Here is an 18537-nt window from a genome sequence, read left to right as displayed (position 1 = left end):
GGGTCTCCAGTCCAAAGAGGAAACTGCTGGAAACGTCATTTTAAAAAGCGAGAGCTCCTGTTGATTTCATGTCTGCGCATGCCTCGGGGCTAGCAAGTCTGCTGTGCCCCTCCATCAGTCTCAGGCAGATTGGTCCCTACCCCCCTCCCGACTCTCCCCAGGGAGGGGACAGGAGCAGGAGAAGTTGCAGACACTTTGATTAACTCCCCAGCAAGAGTCCCCACGCCTGTGTCTCCCTCTCATCCCTCCCTAGGCACTAATGGCTGGAGGATGGGCAGGGGCGCTGCAGGGGGAGGGGCACTGGGGGGCCGCGGCTATGAGTGGGTGGAGGGAAAGGACTTTATCCCTCATCTCTGCCCTCACTCCAGGCCTGAGGGTTTGGAGGATCTGACAGCCGGAGTGGGCCACAAAGCTCCAGCCTGCTGTCCCTCCAGGTCCCCTCACCCTCTCCCTCAAGCTGGGCTGTCCCTCCCCACCCGAAACGAAGATGGTGATTTTTTTTTTTCTTTAGAGCCAGTTTTTCCCCAAATCTCTGGAGATGCTGGGAGCTGCTGTTTCCATGGAAACCTTCCCGCCAACCTCACGGAGGTGGAGTTGGGCAGCCGCCCCCGCCCCTCCGCCTGCGCAGCCTGGCTCTAGCCCGCAGGGGGCCCAAGTTGCGAACCACCATCCCCTCCCCACATCCCCAATGGGGCTCCGGGACTGAGCAGGGGGAAGGAAAGGTGGTGTGTTTGGCTTTGGCCTGGCCTCGGACCTGTTACCAAGCAGGCCAGGAAGATGGGGTGGCCAGAAGAAGGTGGGGCGGGCTGCAGGTACCCACAGCGTCTTCCATCCCAACCATCTGACAAGGGCCACCTCAGCCAGAGACTGACCCTGGGGCTGGGTTTTTGTTTTGTTTTGTTTTGTTTTTTTCTAAGAAATACTTGAAATCTCCCATTTATCTCTGATCTGGGGGGTTCCCCTCATTTCTCACACCCCTCCATCCAAATTCCTCAGGGTCCAGGCATTCAGAATGTAAATGATAAAATCCACAAAAAAATAAGCAAAACTCTCTGCTACTCAGGTGAGAAAGAAATCGATCCCGAGGAAGAGAAGGAGGGAGGCTTCTAGAACAGCACCCGCCAGGGGTAGGGGGAGCGGTTTGAAAAAGCAGGCTTGGAACCGGTCCAAAAAGACTGGCCGAGGCGTGGGAGTCTGCCCTCCTCCCCAGCAAGGGGACACTGCCCCCTCGGGAGGCCACACAGGCTCTTCCTCGAAAACATCACATCCTTGTGAAGGTCCTGTTTTGCACATGGCTCCCTCCAGGTCCCCATCCTGGGCAAAGGGATGGTGGAGGCAGTTTTCCTGGGTGACAGAACATCTTTCTCACTGTCATGGTGGCAACATGAATCGATGACTATTAAAATTCATAAAATTACGCAAAAATGAGATTGATTTTTACTGTATGTTAATTTAAAATATAAGGTCCCAGCTCCCCCAAAAAATATCCTCTAGTGGCCAAGACGGATCATACCAGCAGACCAGTGACCAGGTCAGGTACAGAGGACTCCTCTCTGCACCTGTTTGCCCCAGAATGGGCTGTGGCTCTGCCTCTCAGCCAGATTCACTGAGACAGGAGGATTTCTTGTCTGAGGCCAGTCTAGGCTACAGGAAGTCTCTATCTCAAAACAAACCGCAGAGGCAGGGTTCTGAGTGTGGGGTCCGTCAGAGAGCCGCCTGCTTCATGGGAGGAGCACTTGGGTGCCTCTGGTCTTCTGGGGGAAAGCCCTCCCACAGTGGAGACCCCACTGCAGCCAGACCATCGGCTCCAAAGGCATAGAGACAATTTGGGACGGTGGGCATGGTGGTGGGGGTGCCCCAGGAGCTGTTGGAGCACACACTTGTGCACATGTACACACACAATGCCTAGTCTAGCCACAAGTGGGGCCCTGGAGAGATGGAGGGATGCTGTTCGGGAAAGGGCCCTCAGGAAGGGCTCTGTAACAAGGGGACTTCCAACCCATGACACTCATGTCTCTGCCGTCCTTAGTCTCTGTCCACTTCTCTGGGCTGGCTTCTCTGGTCATTCTCTCTGGTAGCTCCCCTTGTGGCTTATAAAATGAGGCAGTAACCAGCCCAGGATGGGGGCATAGGGAGGCAAATCTGGCACAAGGGTGGAGGGGGGTGTCAAGATCTTTTCATGGTCTTTAACGTGTGCGCACGTTCACACACGAAGGCCGGAAGTCAGTATTCAGTCGACCTTTATCGAAAGGCTTTCCACCTCATTCTTTTGAGACAAGGTCTCTCACAAAACCCAGAGCTTACCATTTCAGGTAGACTGGCTGGCTAGTCAGTTCCCAGAATCCACCTGTCTCTGCCCCGTGCCCCGACACTGGGGTTACAGAGAAATGCCACCATGCTAGTCTCTCAGGCAGGTGCTAGGGATCCAACTCAAGTCCCTTCAAGTCCCTCCGCGTGTGCAGCGAGCACTTTACACCTTAGAACATCTCCCCAGACTCGGCGTCAAGATCTTAGTGGTCCTTCATCCACGCCCAGAAGAAGGACTCTACCAGCTGGTAGTGAGCGTAGATGGGGACCATTTGGGGCAACATACCTGCCCTGGCAGAGGCACGAGGCTCCGCGGGTCCAAGGGTGACCAGGGACGGGACAATTCTCTCCATCTCTTTCCTTCCTTTCTCAGGCTCTAGCTTAAGCAGACCTGTGGGGGGGGGGGGGGCGGGGCGGTGCTGAGGCAAGGGGGCATGGGCGTTTCTGCGACCTGGGGATTGAAGAGAGATGAGGAGGAGGACGGGGGGTGGGGTGGGGTGGGGGAATTCTCCTACTGCTACCCCCACAAACCGGTATGAAGTCACAAGTCAGTCTCGTGGTCTGAGGAATGGGAACAAGAGTAGTGGCCTCCAGGCTTGTTTGTGAGGATCGAATGAGTTTGGGAGGGCTCAGGGAGGATGCACAGAGCCTGACCCACGTGAGCATGTCAGATGTCATCACTCCTGTGGACACACAGCCCTGGGACCAGCCCTGGGAAAGGCTCACCGTCACCCCAGAAGCCATGAGGGCCTCTGCCGACCCCACCTCCACCCAGGCGTGTACAGTGGCAGGAGTGTGAAGGCCTGTGGAAACACAGAACATGCTTTTCCTTTCTGAAAGGAAAATTTCAAAACATTCCTTCCCAAGTGTTTATGCTAATAAATCACGCCACACATCTGTGACAATCATTAGCACAATTCAAGCCCAGGCTTTGCCATCTGGGCATGCCGTGGCACCCACCTGCTCCCCTCCACCGTGGGGTCTTGGCGCTGGTTCCGGCCTTGGAGCTGTGAGGAGAAGACACGTATCGTTTGCTGACGAGAGACCCTCCAGAGTCTGTCTGACAGAGAAGAGTCTGACAGAGAAGAGTCTGTCAGCCAATGTCCTGAGGTACCCCTTCCTGTCCACCCATAAGAAACACTAGGAGTAAGAACTCTCAGGATAGGGGCTGGGTACATGGCCCGGCAGTTAAGAGCAAGTTCGGCTCTTGCAGAAGACCCTGGTTCAGTTCCTAGCACCCTATGGGTGTCAAACAACTTCCTGTAACTCCAGCTCCAGGGGATCCATCGCCCTCTGCTGGCCTCGGCTGGCACCTGCAAGCAGGTGCACATATCCATGCACAGACACATAAAATAAAGCTTTAAAAGAAGCAAAAAAGAGACTCACTTGGGTGATTTGAAGTCCCCAGGGATTGGGGAGGTCCTCATCACATCAACAAAACCTGGCCTGATGGATTCAGCGGCAGGGCTAACCTGCAGAGGAGGAAAAAGATGGTATTGACAATCCCAATCCCTTCCCCAGTATATCGCTGACGTAATTGGGATATCCATTTTTGTGTTATCTTTTCCTTGTATCATTTTTTCCCCCTTCCCTGGGTGATGGCACCAGTTAGCATTTGGTGTGGCTGCGAACGTCAGATAACCCCGATTCACAATGACTTCAACAGCCGAGTAACTTCAGTCTCCTGTGTTACAATATCCAGAAGTAGGCGATCTGGAGCCGGGGTAGCGGTCCCGTGATCCAGAACTCAGCCACTCTCTTTTGGGTGACTCCGTCCTTTTCTACAGATGACTTCCTCCCAGTGATTCAAGATGGCTGCCAAGACTCAAACTATGGCATCTGCATTCCAGCCAGCTCAGAGGCGGGAGGCATTGGGAAGGGTAGACTTGGTCTCTGTGACTGACACAGGTCACATAGGAACTGTGCTGTCCCCCCGGGGTTGTCCTGTGTTTGTTCACTGGCCGGGACTTTGTCACAAGGCCACGCTTAGTTGCGAGGGAGGCTGGGAAATGGAGTGTGTATTCTGGGCAACCGTGTGCCCTGCTGATGTTTTTGCCAAGGAGGAGAGGAGACCCAGGGAGGCAGCTGGTGGCTGCTGGCTGGCACGGCTCTGCTGCCTCCCATGTAGGGTCTGTGCTGTAATGACTGGTTTGGACCCTTTCCAATTTATTTCACATTCCGGGTAACCGTATTAGTGAGAATTGCTTTTCTCCATTTGTGCTATTTCGTTGGGATTTATTTCCAAATGTGTGACAACCTGCCAGGTTGGAGGGTGTGAGTCGCTCTCTCTGGCGGGAGCTGCGGACTTTGTCTCTGGAGCACTGGGGCAGCAGAGATTTTTCGGAGCCTGTGTTCTTGTTTCCTCCTGAGGTGACACTGCCTTCCTCCTCCTCCTCCTCCTCCTCCTCCTCCTCCTCCTCCTCCTCCTCCTCTTCCTCCTCCTCTTCCTCCTTGATCCTCCTCCCTCTCCTCTTTTTTTCTTCCCTCTCCTTTCTTTCCTTCCTTCCTTTCTCTCTTTAATTTTTTTTTACGTGCACAGGTATTTTATCTGCCTGCATGTCTGTGCACCATGTGCGTGCAGCGAGGTCAGAAGAGGGTGTTGGATTCTCTGGAACTGGAGTTACAGATCCATGAGGTGCTGGAAAGTGAGCCCAGATCCTCTGCAAGCGCAGCCAGTGCTCTTAACTGCTTAGCCATCCTTCCAACCACCCGCCTGCTTTTTGAAACAAGGTCTCACCTTGCAGCTTAGGCTGTGTTTGGGGGGGAGGGCACCTACCCCACCCCGCCACAGGCCGGGATTACAGGAGGGGGCCTCCATGCCCAACTAGTTTTATTTATTTTGTTTGCTTGGGTTTCTTATTTGTTTGTCTGTTTGGTTTTGTTTGGCTTTGGAACAGTCTCATGTAGCCCAGGCTGGACTGGAACTTGCTATGTAGGCAAGGATAACCTTGAATTCCTGATTCTCTGGCCTCCATCTCCCAAGTTACAGAACTTCAAATATGTGCTGCCATTTCTGGTTAATTTACATGCCTTTTTAAAAAACCAATTTAACAGGTTATGAAGGCTGTTTATTTTTTTTTTAATTTTAAATTATGTGTATGTGTGTGCATGCGCGTGCACAAACATGCCGTGGAGTATAGATGGAGGCCAGAGGACAGCTCTTGGGAGTTGGTTCTCTTCTTTTACTATGTGGGACCCAGGGATTGAACTCAGCTACTCAGACTTGGCAGCAAATGCCTTTACCCGCTCAGCCATCTCACACTGCTGAATATCTAATTTTGTATCCATTGTTAGTTAGTTGAGGTTTTTGACCTGGGCTAATTTCCACTCTATATATTCTTAAAGAATAACCAATTTTGTTTCCAATTAGAAGGAAAATTCAGAGCTGAGAAAGCTTTGGCTTGGAAGATGGAGCCACGGGGCAGTTGGGCCAGAGCCCGTACTGGAACTAGCTGACCCCTAAGCCAGTGTGCACATGCACAGGGCTAAGTTTAAATAATGAAGCAGGCATGCGTCAATGTGGGGCGCCAGCAAGATCACTGCCTGGGAGACTGAGACCCCACCCCCACCCCCACCGACGAGGTTTGGTCTAACTGAACTCCTCAGCATACACAGGCACCTCTTCCTCTCCTGACTCCCACATGTGCTCCCCTGTGGCAGACATGAGCCCAGAAAACAGACAAGATGGACACGAGGAGAGAGGAGGCCCAGCAGGCCTGAGTCCAGGCCACCTTCTCACCCACAAGACTCGGAGTGACACAATGACACCAGGAGAGGACAGTGGGGTGCTGAGAGGTCTGAGGACCATCTGCCCTCCTCCCCGAGGTCAGCTCACTCTGCCTCTTGCTCACCTGGGTCCACACCCCTGTCCCACCCTGTATCTGCCTAGGTACTCACAGGGACTCAGCCACACTCTGGAGGCCAGGGTCAAGTTTATCTTTGTGTCTCTCGGAGAATGGATATCATGGACTCTGTTCTAGAGCTAAAATGTGTCACTTGTGACATCTGATGCCCCCTGGTGCTTTATCAACGTGAGCACAGGAGCACAGAGAGGGTGTCACTTTCTCAGGGTCCCCCGTGGCTAGTGGCAGAGCCCCAACAGCGTCCTGACTGCAGTTCCATTCTACTCTAGATTATTTGGTTTTTGTTTGATTGGTTTGTTTTGTTTGGGGGGGGCGGGGTCCCATGTATCCCAGAATGCCCTGGAACTTGCCCTGTCTCTTGTAGCTGAGGTTGACCTTGAACTGGTCCTCCTGCCTCCACTTTCTGAGTGCTGCAGTTCATAGGCATGCACTTCCACACCCAGGATACAATGCTGCTTTATCGGGCTCCCATCTGGGCCTAGGCTATGAGCTGGAGAGACATGGCTCTTTGGGCCCTCCTCATGGTCCCGGCTAGCGAGCGTGAGTAGGTGTGGGGAGAATGGCCACACAGGGCTGCCTTGGAGCTGTTTCTCTTCTGTGTGTGTCTGAAGGGAAGCTGGGGGACTAGGCAGGAGCCCTCGGCGGCCTGCCATGGGCGGGCGGCGCACATACATTAAGATATTATAACCAAGGTACCAACTGAGTCCTTAACCCGCAGCAGGGGTGAAATTCCAGTAGGCTTGCATGTGGAATTTTCCACAGGAATGTCCCTGAGCCAGTTTGAGAACTCGGGGCACCCTCCACTAAGTCAAGGATATAGAAGGAGGAGGGGGGAGGGGGGAGAGGGGGCTGAGGCAGGGGGAGGCTGCTTTAGAGGGAGCTCTAGCCACCCCACAGGCCCCAACTTCTACCTACAAGAAGCACCATGAGGAAAGAGAAGGGTGTAACCCTGAGGGGGTGAGGGTGGGGAGAAACACAAACCTTTGACTAGCATAACACATACTTGCCATCTCAGCACTCAGGAGGTAGAGGCAGGATCAGGAGTTCAAGGCCAGCCTTGGCTATATAACAAGTTCAAGGCCAGCCTGGGCTACATGAGACTCTGTCTGTAGCAGTTACTCTCCCTGTTGCTGTGATAAGACCCTTGGGGAAAAAAGCCACTTAAGGGAGAAAAGGGTGTGTTGTGGCTCACAATTCAGGATGCAACCCCTCATGGTGGAGCAGTTATGACAGCAGAAGCCTGAGATGGTTGGTCACATCGCATGCTCAGTCAGAAACCAGCGAGGGATGGATGCTGGTGCTCAGCTCATTTTGCCCTTTCACACAGTCCAGGGGTCCAGCCCAGGGAATGGTGCCACCCACAGTGGGCAGGTCTCCCACCGCAATTCAGCTAATCAAGATGATCCTCCACAGGCATGCTGAGATGTCTATCCCTCCCCCACCCCGTGATGACTGGGCGAGGGGGTTCTCCTCCAAGGGGTAAGAAATGAAGATTTGTGTCTGCATGAGAATCCTTAGCAGGATTGCCCACGCAGGCTCTGCTCACAACAGCCAAAAGTGGAAGCAGCCCAGGTACCCACGGCTGATGGAAAAACGAGCAATGTGGAGCGTCCACACAGAGAATGAAATACTGACATGGACCCTGACACAGGCAAACCTTCAAAACACCAGGCGTCACGAGCCAATCACCAACACAATAACCTAGCCACTAGGTTTAGCCTCTGTATGTGGCGAGAGCGGGCAGGTCTGTAGGGTAGAACACGGATTAAGAGCTCCTGGGGCTAGGGAGTGGGCAGGTGGGCAGGGGGTGGGCGATGGGGAATGGAGAGGAATAGGTGCAGGGTTTCTTTGGGGAACTCATGCAAATGTTCAGAAATGAATAGTGTTGGTGGTGCACGGCTCCGAATATAGTTTGAATAATAACTGAATTGTGCGCGTTAGGAGGGTGGCATTTATGGTATGTAAACTACAAAGCAATTACACTTGTTTCGAGACCACGGAAGCAGGGCTTCTCTGAGACAACAGGGACTGTTACCACCTGCTGTTTCTGCCAGGTCAGGGGAAGATGCTGTCTCCTCTCTTTTCCTGTCACTGAGATAAAATACCTTGACAAGAGCCATCTAAGCAGGGAGGGTTTATTGTAGCTCGAGGTTTGAGGCATAGTCCATCATGTCAGGACAGCAGGAGCTTGAGTCTGCTGATCACGGCACAGCCACAATCAGGAAGCAGAGAGTGATGAATGAATGCTTGCTGTTGGGGGACAGGGGGTGGGGGGGTAGGGGTGGGGGAGGAGGACTTTCTCCACTTACACAATTCGGGATCCCATAGCTGGGCGGTGGTGGTGCTCGCCTTTAATCCCAGCACTCGGGAGGCAGAGGCAGATGGATCTTTGTGAGTTCGAGGCCAGCCTGGTCTACAGAGTGAGTTCCAGGAAAGGCACCAAAACTACACAGAGAAACCCTGTCTCAAAAAAAAAAAAAAAAAAAAAAAAAACAATTCAGGATCCCAGTCAGGGACTGGGCCCACCCACCTCCTACCTCAATTAACGTAATCCAGGTAACCCCTCCACAGACAGAGGCCCCTGTCTCCTAGATTCTAGATTCTGCAGAGATGACAGTTCACATTATCCAACACCAAATCCCCACCACACACACCTGAGAGCAGGTGTGCGTTCATCACTCCAGTTAGACTCACAACACCTTATCTGAACGGCCGTGTGTAATCCTGCCCAGGCTGCTGGTGACTCGGAGCTTCCAGAAATCAATTTGGAAAAGGCCTTGATGGGTCAAAGTACCAAACCATGGTAAGAGTTGGAAGAAATCTTGTATTTACCATCTGCATACATTCAGAAGAGGGTCGGGGCGTGAGGAGTAAGAGAAGTTTGTGGAGAAAGACCTGGTTTAGTCGTCAACCTGTATCTATCTACTTTTGATTAGATTAAAAGAAGTAGAAGGAGGCTGTTGAGACGGCTCATCAGCTGTGAACCGCTCTTTCAGAGGACCCGGGTTCAGTTCCCAGCACCCACATCAGGTAGCTCACAACCACCTGGAACTCCAACTGCAGGGAACCGGACTCCCTCTGCTGGCCTCAAAGGACACTACACTCATGTGCATAAGCCCACACACGGGCTCACACCTCTACATATAATTAAAAAAAAAAAAAAACTTTTCTAAAAAGCAGAGCCACTGCATCAAAGGAGGTGACAGTCCCTGTGGGTGAAGAATTAATTCCCTCACTGTGTTCTGTGCTCGGCAGCATGAAGACACCACTCTCAGGAGAAATTGGCAAGAAATGTTAACAGCGTGAGAACCGTGTCAGACGAGAACAACAGCGGTAGCTGAGGCCATTACAGCTGTCGCATGGAAGGCTAACTGGATGTGCTCTCTGCCGTCCTTCGGGGACAAGCCAGGACCACACATGTAAGTTGGGGGCGGGGGCGGGCGTTCAGCTTTCACCTAAGAAAGTAAACCAGAGTGGACTGTTGCCAGAATAGACTGCCTCAGAAATAAATCACACCAGCTAACGCTTATTGAGAAACAAATGAAAGGCCCTGAATCGTATTTGTTTATTTTGAATCTGCGATACAGCCCACAACTTTAAATGCAAACAATACAAAAAGTGTGTGGCGACAGGCTGTGTCCCCATGCTCGAGTTTTTCCTGCATATCTGATTTCCACACACAAGAACACTTCTTTAAAAGCACTTCCAAAGCGTCTAGAGGCAAATGCAAACACATTTCTATGCCCTTCCTTTTTACAGATTTACTTCTATTATTTTAAACGTGTGTGTGTGTGTGTGTGTGTGTGTGTGTGTGTGTGTGTGTATGAGTATGTACACACAGAAGTCCAGGGGGCTGCAGACCAGAAGAGTCAGATTCACTTGGATCTGGAGCTTCAGGTATGTGATCCCCTGATGTGGGTGCTAGGATTTGAACTCAGGTCCTTCACAAGAGCAGTACATGCTCTTAACGGCTGAGCCATCTTTCCAGTCCCCCTTCCTTTTTTATATAAAAGACAATACAACCCACGTGTCTTTGCTTCGAGTTGGATATTTTCTATGTACCTAGCATGTTCCTCTTTTCTGTTGGCATGATAGTCTCTTTAACCCATGTAGTTAGCTAGTTAACTTAGTAGCCCAGGCTAGCCTTGTTGAGTCCCCTCCTCCCCCTTTGAGACAAGGACTTGTGTAACCTAAGTGAGTCTCCAACTGCTAAGTAGTTGAAGATTACCTTGCAATCTAAATCCTGTTTCCTCCACCTGGGATCGCACGTGTGCCACCATGCCCAGTTTACGAAGTTATGTTGGTGGGATCATGTGTGCCACTATTCTGGGTGGTTTTGCATGTCAACTTGACCCAAGCTAAAGTCATCAGAGTAAAGAGTCTCAGCTGAGGAAGCGCCTCCTTGAGATCCAGCTTTAAGGCATTTTCTCATTTAGTGATCCATGGGGGACGGCCCAGCCCATGGTGGGTGGGGCCATCCCTGGACTGGTGGTCCTGGGTTCTATAAGAAAGCAGGCTGAGCAAGCCATGGGGAGCAAGCCAGTAAGCAGCACCCCTCCATGGCCTCTGCATCAGCTCCTGCCTCCCGGATCCTGCTCTGTGTGAGTTCCTGTCCTGACTTCCTTCAGTGATGAACAGCAATGCTGAACGGTAAGCCTAATAAACCCTTTCCTCCCCAACTTGCTTTTTGGTCATGGTGTTTGGTTGCAGCAATAGAAACCCTAATTAAGACAGCCACCATACCCAGTGTATGCAGTGATGGTGGGATCACATGTGTGTGCCTCCACACCCAGCGTATGCAGTGATGGTGAGATCACATGTGTGTGCCTCCACGCCCAGTGTATGCAGTGATGGTGGGATCACATGTGTGTGCCTCCACATACAGTGTATGCAGTGATGGGGACCGAAGCCAGGCCCTTGTGCACCAAGGCAAGCAGTCTACCAGCCAAGCTACATCCCCCAGCCCAGGGCTTGTTGGATTCCTAATTTCATTACTTTCATTTTCAGTTTTACAGTTTCCATTTGGTTCTCTAAAGATTCTAATTCTCTGGTGGAAGATTGCATCCATATCTTTTCACTCATTTTTTCCTGGTTTCATGAACATATAAATCACAGCTAATTAAAATCCTTAAAAATCTAGAGAACTGTGGGTCTGTCTCTTTCTTATTTTTCTTTCTGAATGCTAGACATTTTACACTTGATAATACGTCTAGGTTCTGGGATTGAACTCGGGTCTTCAGGCCCATGCAGCAAGCACCTGTTCCACTAAGCCGTCCTACCAGCCCTATCCTAAAGTCTGTCCCATTGGTGTATTGAAATAGGGATCGATAACTGGAAAATCTTTTTCACTAGACGGGAATTATCATAGGCTGCTGTCTCCAATCTGTACAGCAATTCTGAACGTGTATATAGGTTTATTCTTGTGCGTCTATTTGGTTTGACTTATTTTCTCTTTAAAAGAACAAATTGTATTTGTTCATTATTAATGTGTATGAAGTGGCAGTGGGGGGGGGGGTGTGCTTGACACAGCACTCATGTGGAGGTGATGCTAAAACTCCTTCCCGAGAGGAGCCATAAACTATGTCTACCCCTCATCCCAAGGTCCCGATGACAAGTGACACGACCCTTCCAATGTTCATAAGCCAGTGAGTTCACTGGGCTCCCTCACAGAACACAGGTGAGGGGCTGCTTACAGGGGTGTGGGGTGAAGGCTCCCCAATAGCTGCAGAGATGGAGCCCCTACCCTAGTCTTCCCAGCCTGTACAGTGTAACTCCTCCTGGAGGCCATTAAGGCAGAGTTTCATAGCAGGCGGTGGGAACAGCTCAGGTGAGGGTCCACACCGAGTGTAAATAGTCATCAGCAAGCCCAGCTGGGAGGGTCCTTCCTCAAGGGGGCACAGCTGAACCTCCCTAGATGGCGGTTGCTTGGCTCAAAGGATAGTCACACACAGCAGGAGGTCAGAGGAGAACTCTGTGGGGCTGGTTCTCTCCTTCTTCCTGCCTTTATGAGGGTGAGGATCAAACTCAGGTCGTCTGGCTGTCGGGGCGAGTGAGTTTACACACCGGGTCATCCTGCTGGCCCTGGTTTGAGTTCTTGAGACGGGGTCTGTGATGGCTATTCTTGTGTGTCAACTTGACTACATCTGGAATTAAAATCCAAAGATTGGGGGGCATGATCACCTGGAGGGATTTTTGCTTAATTTGAAGTGGGAAGATCTATTTCTAATCTGGATCTTTGAGGCTAGAAGACACACCTTTAATCCAGACCTTTTGAGTCGGGAAAACCCACCTCTAACCTGGATCACACCTTCTGCTGGAAGTCTACATAAGGACATGGAAGAAGGAAGCTTTTGCTCTTTGCCTGCTCTCCCTCACCTTGCTAACAAGTCCATTCCTTTCACTGGAGCCTGCTTCAGCATCCCAGTGTGTACTGAAGACCAGCGGAGACATCAGCCTCGCGTACTGAGCAACTACTGGATTCTTAGCCTTCCATTCATAACCAGCCATTGTTGGATTAAAATGGACCACAGCCTGTAAGTCATTCTAATAAATCCCCTTTCTATATATAGAGTCATTCAATAAATTGTTACTCTAGAGAACCCTGACTAATACAGGGTTTCCTGTAGTTCAGACTGGCCTGAACTTACTATGTGACTGAGGATGACCTTGAACTTCTGATCTCCTTAGGAATACAAGAGTACATGACCATCATGCCTAGCCAATGGATGTTTTATAATTAATATAGAATCCAGAGTGTCTCAAGGAAACCCCAGCAGGCATGAGATTAATTTCCAAGTCTGCTGGGCGGTAGTGGTGCATGCCTTTAATCCCAGCACTCGGGAGGCAGAGCCAGGTGGATCTCTGTGAGTTCGAGGCCAGCCTGATCTACAGAGCGAGATCCAGGACAGGCTCCAAAGCTACACAAAGAAACCCTGTCTTTAAAAAAAAAATTCCAGCCGGGCGGTGGTGGCGCACGCCTTTAATCCCAGCACTCGGGAGGCAAAGCCAGGTGGATCTCTGTGAGTTCGAGGCCAGCCTGGACTACCAAGTGAGTCCCAGGAAAGGCGCAAAGCTACACAGAGAAACCCTGTCTCCAAAAACCAAAAAAAACAAAAAAACAAAAAAAAAATTCCAAGTCTCTCTGGCTGCAGAGCAGGCATGCCCCTCAACCCTGGGCTTTACCAGAGGGCCAACCACCGTGGACTTCTAAACCATTTCTGCTCATATCCGAGAAGCCATGTTGGCTACAGATGTAGGCAGGGACTGTCTTGGTTCATTTTCGGTTGCTGTGAGTGACCAGGTTATAAAGAGTAGAGGTTCCTGTAGCATGTGATTCTGGAGGTTCTGGAGACTGCACTCAGGGTGGCGAGCTTTTTCATCTTTGGGCTTGTTGCCTTCTGGTTACAAGACAATGCCACAGCTCTGGGCGATTCACCTGCGCGTCACTGTATTCCAGGCAGAAAGGAGGAGGAGCAGGCTTTGATCCCGGGATGTACCCTCCAGGAATTGGTAGGCTTTCCCTGCAGCTATTTGGCCTAAACTGGGTCACATGCCCACTGAGGAACCGATCGACATTCAAGCTGGACAGCATTTCCCTGGCTAGCGGAGGCCAGGCATGTTTTGTTTCCTGGGGCCTGAGAGTCCATCCACTTCCTTAGACTTACTGTCTCCTCCTCAGCAGAGCCCAGGGAAGAGGGGACCGCCATGAGATACATGACTGGCCATGCCTGCGACAGGTTCGGGCTTTGGCAGCTTTCCAGGAAGCCCCAGTCACCTAGACACTCAGCCGAGGTGGCTCGGGGCCTCTGGGACAGTTGTGGCCCTCCTCTGTGGCTGTTCCTCAGCTTCTTCCAGGCTCCTCCTCTGCAGACTTCCTCTCTTCCACCCTGGCAGTCTGCCTCAGGGAAAGGCCTCTCCTGGGCTCCTTCGTCAAGCTCAGAAGAATTGGTGCTGTCTTGAGGTGAGGGGCAGCTCTTTCTCCAGTGCAGAGGCCAGTGGGGGATGCTGGGAGTGGATGGGGGCGGGGAAGGAAGCCAGATGGGATAAACACGCCATGAACCATGTTGCTATGGTCCAAGGGTCTGAGTCCCCTGAGAGACCTCTGTTGAAACCTGGTCCCTGACATGACAGCATTACAAGGTGAGGCCTCTAGGCCATGGCTGGGTCATGAGGACTCCACCCTGGAGTGGAGTCTGTGCCCTTATAAAAGACACTGGCTGGACACGGCCTCACACCTGGCATCTCAGCACTTGAAGGCTGAGGCACGTGGACCAGAGTTAAAGCTGTCTTCATCAGACACTAGATTGGCTGGGGGCTTGCCCTTGCCCTTCCCTGCTTCTGGGAGGGTGGGTGATATGTTTCTCCTGTGTATCTGTGTGTTGGCAGGGTTTCTGGTCTCACAGCCCAACAGACTAAGACACCGAATATGTTCACCTTAGAATAACCATCATTCAATGCAGAATTGAGATGAAAACTCTCACGGTCCTACCATCTCTCTTCTTCATTTCTCAGGCAGGTTCAGAAGTCATACCTGGCGTGACAAGGACCCTGGGGGTTAGGAGGCTGGGGGGAGAGCTGTCCTTAGCCAGGTATTCGGGCCTATCCATCCGGCCCCCACTGCAAAAGCTCACAGCTGCCCCTGCTCTAGAGAACTCCCTCCTCCACCTTGTCCCATGGCCCCATCCTGGGCTCCTGGCAGCCAGGGCCAGCCCGATGGGAGGGGTTAAAAACCCGGTCCCCTGGCCTCCGAGGGCCCATGCCATCTGATGATCATGCTGCCATGTCCTGTCCTATGGGTCAAGTCTCAGCCGTGCCTTCCAGGGGACCGCCCTCCCCCTCTGTTTCCACCCAATGTCAGTCACAAGCAGTTACTCCTGTGTCAGCTCGGCGGCGGGCAGGGGAAGTGTGTCAAGATGACACCTAGGGACTGTCCATGCCGAGGGCCGGAGGCAGGACCTCCCTGGGATCCCCCTGGGTGACTCCATCACCTTCCTGTGGCTTCCCCATACTGAGCAGACCACAGGGCTCAGTACAGGCAGAAGGCAAGATCTTTGACATAAAAGGATATCCCCCTTTATAAAGATTTAAGTGTGTGTGTGTGTGTGTGTGTGTGTGTGTGTGTGTGTGTGTGTGTATCAGTGTGTATGTGCATGTGCCTGCAGGTACCCAAGGTGACCAGAAGAAGGCATTGGGTCTCCTGGAGCCACCCAGTGTGAGTGCTTGGAGCCGAACCCTGGTCCTTAAGTGCTCTTAACCACTGAGCTATCTCTCTGGTCCTCTCGTTCCTTTCTATCTGAGGAGGAAGGCTGGCGAATGGAAAGAGTCTGTGTGCCTTCAGGAGGGGACAAAGCGGCCAGAGCTGAGCTGGAGCCAGGAAGGGCAGAGAGAAGGCTGGGGTGGAGACTTGGAGGCAGAGTGGCCATGGGACAGGCACAGACTAGGAAGTGTTTACCCTGCTCACCTCTTATCCCACCTGCTCCCGGCAAAGTCCTGCACATTATGCCACACACAGTAGGGGTGCTGCATTTGGGGAGCAGGGGTCCCGCCTGTGGGAGCCCTCAGCACCCTCTTCCTTCCTTCCAGACTCCGAGCAGGAGCACTAGCTGTATAGAGGAGGGGAGGAGCCTTCCAAGGCTGCACTACCTGGTCTCCAGAGCATCAGAAGAGGGAGCCCTCCCCTCTCTCCAGCAGGGATTTAATTAGATGCACTAATTAGTTGCTGGGTGTGAGAGATGGAGACGTAGGCGCCTGTGTGCCTGCGAGCTGAGGGTGGCTTCGGGCTGGCGGTGAACAGGAAGAGCCGCCAAGGGAGGAGACTTGGCTCTACTCCGAGGGGACAGCGCTAGAACTAGACTCTGCTGGTGCTGTCCCTGTCCCTGTCCACCAGGGGTGGGCAGGCCAGAGAAGGGGAGGGCCCAGGGGCACACTCTGCTCACACACACTGAGACACATTCACACACACACACATACACACACACACACACACACACACACACACACACACGCCAACCCTCACACAGATACACAATCACATACTTGTCTACAACCATAGAGTCACTCTATTTGTGCACACATTTGTACTAGATACTCTCACCCAGTTCACACACACACACACACACACACACACACACACACACACACACATATTCACAGTTACACATTCACACATACACACCTGCATTCATACATGCTCTCACAGTAATTCATAGACACACCATATTCACTTGTCTACACATGAACGCTCGAGCACACATGCACACACACGTGTGTGTGCACACACACACATATACACACTCAAGTGCAGGGTTTTGTGTTTTGTGGGTTTTTGTTTAATTGCTCTTTCTTGCTTTTGTTTTAAGACAAGATCTCACGTGGCCCAGGCTGGCCTTGAACTTGCTGTATAGCCAAGGACACCCTTAAACTCCTGATCTTCTTCCTCTTCCTAAGTGCCGGGATTAATAAAGTGCACTACCAGCCTGGCTCAGGAAAAGCAGCTTTGACTTCCACATTCCACCCATCTGAACAGTGCTAGAATCTTCTTTTCGGCTCAACTCCAGGACCAACCGCCGAGCCCCGACCCCACTCCACATCAGCGCCCCGCCTCACACTGGTCTCTCAGCGGTGTCCTCTCCAACCCTTCGGCTTTATCAAAGGGAAAAGAAACTCCTTAAAGCAGAGACCCTCGTTCCCCCTGCTGTGGTGGCCAGAGTGGCCACCTCCAGTGTCCAGATGTGCTCCACAGTACTGGCCAGTACCAATTTCAGGGGTCAAGGATGTCCTGAGAGAGCCGTGTAGTCACATACCAGGGTCAACTAACACGATAAGATCAGAGTGATCTTGAGGGAGTTTAAAAAAAAAACAAAAACAAAAACAAAAAAAACCTTCTCTGAAGGCTGAGTATGGTGGTGCACACCTTTAATCCCAGCACTCAGGAGGCAGGGGAAGGGGCAGTTGGACCTTTGTGAGTTCGTGGCCAGCCTGGTCTACCTAGTGAGTTCCAGGACAGCCAGAGCCAGGGAAAGATTCTCTCAAAAGAACACAAAAGAAAGAAAAGAAAGCTCTGGCGCCGCCCTCTGTGTGACAAGTTCAGGCTGTGTGGGAACAAGTAAAATCTCATGTCACACATGCAGCCTGCTGAGCTCTGAGTCTGGCGTGCCGTTCCTGCTCAGCAAAGCTAACCCTCCCACAGCCCGGGCAAAGCCAGCGTTCCCAGAACAGGGTCTCCTGCCTGGCCTTCGGGCATGGCTGCCTCTTGCCTGCCTTCCCTGTCTCAGAAGAAGACAGGTTATTAGGACAAATTTGATGGAAATGACGCATGGATTAGCATGTGCGAGGCAAAGCCTAATTCTGTTTACTGTTCTGGGGTAGCACACAATTATTACAGGAGCTGGGACAGAGTGTTTTTAATAACATTCCTTGTTAAGATTTAATTACAGGAAATTGCATTTTCTTAATCACTGAAAACTCAACTGGCTAGGAAAAGAATCGTGATAATTTTGTGTGTGGCTTATTAAGTTCTTAGGATATTCTTTCTCTTACATTTTTCCTTTATTATATGCTTCTGCTAAGTGCTTTTTAACCCTTGGAGCTGCAGATACCCCCGCCTCTCCCAACCCGGTCCCTAAACTCATTTGCAAGCTTGGTGTCAGAACCCCAGAAGCAAAGTGAGAGGATGCAATGTTGTGATCCAGCCACTGGGGTGGACAGGCCAGCCTCTGCTCCTGTAGAGGGCTAGAGTTCGATTCCTGGTACCCATGGCAGATGCCTCACAATCGCCTCTAACTCCAGCTCCAAGGGATCTGATGCCTTCTTCTTAGTCTCTGCAGGCACACACACACACACACACACACACACACACACACACACACACACACCAAAAAAACAAAACAAACATATTCTTTTTTTAAAAGGAATGCAGCTGAGCCCAGGCTGCAATCCTGGAGCCTTCCCCTCTCACAGATATGACATTGTCTGAGTCCCTAGCTAACAGACTTCCAAGTGTTAGGGTTTCGTACCTGGGGAAGGGGGTTGACACTGAAGCGGGTATTGGCGGCCACGTGTCCTCCTTCTCTGCCCCCACTTCCTTCCTGGGATTCAGAAAGTCTGGCTGCAACTGTGCTGTGAAACCTCCATCAGAAAGCTATGAGCCCCCCACTCTGTGTCACGGCCCCGAATCGTCTCCCTTCAGCACCCCCAACATGCTGTTGTCAATCCGCTTGTACATCCATACTGTTTGTGATTAATCTAGTAAACCCCTCACCCCAACAGTCCATCTCAGCATCCCCCTGAACCCCCATCCCAGACTTTTCACAAATTACCCAGGGAAGTATGCTGGAGAAAGAGCCAGCGCACTCACTCAGCCTTAGTG

Source organism: Peromyscus maniculatus, chromosome 21, assembly GCF_049852395.1.
Source record: "Peromyscus maniculatus bairdii isolate BWxNUB_F1_BW_parent chromosome 21, HU_Pman_BW_mat_3.1, whole genome shotgun sequence".
Taxonomy (NCBI): domain Eukaryota; kingdom Metazoa; phylum Chordata; class Mammalia; order Rodentia; family Cricetidae; genus Peromyscus; species Peromyscus maniculatus.
Note: the sequence above shows the minus strand (reverse complement) of the source record.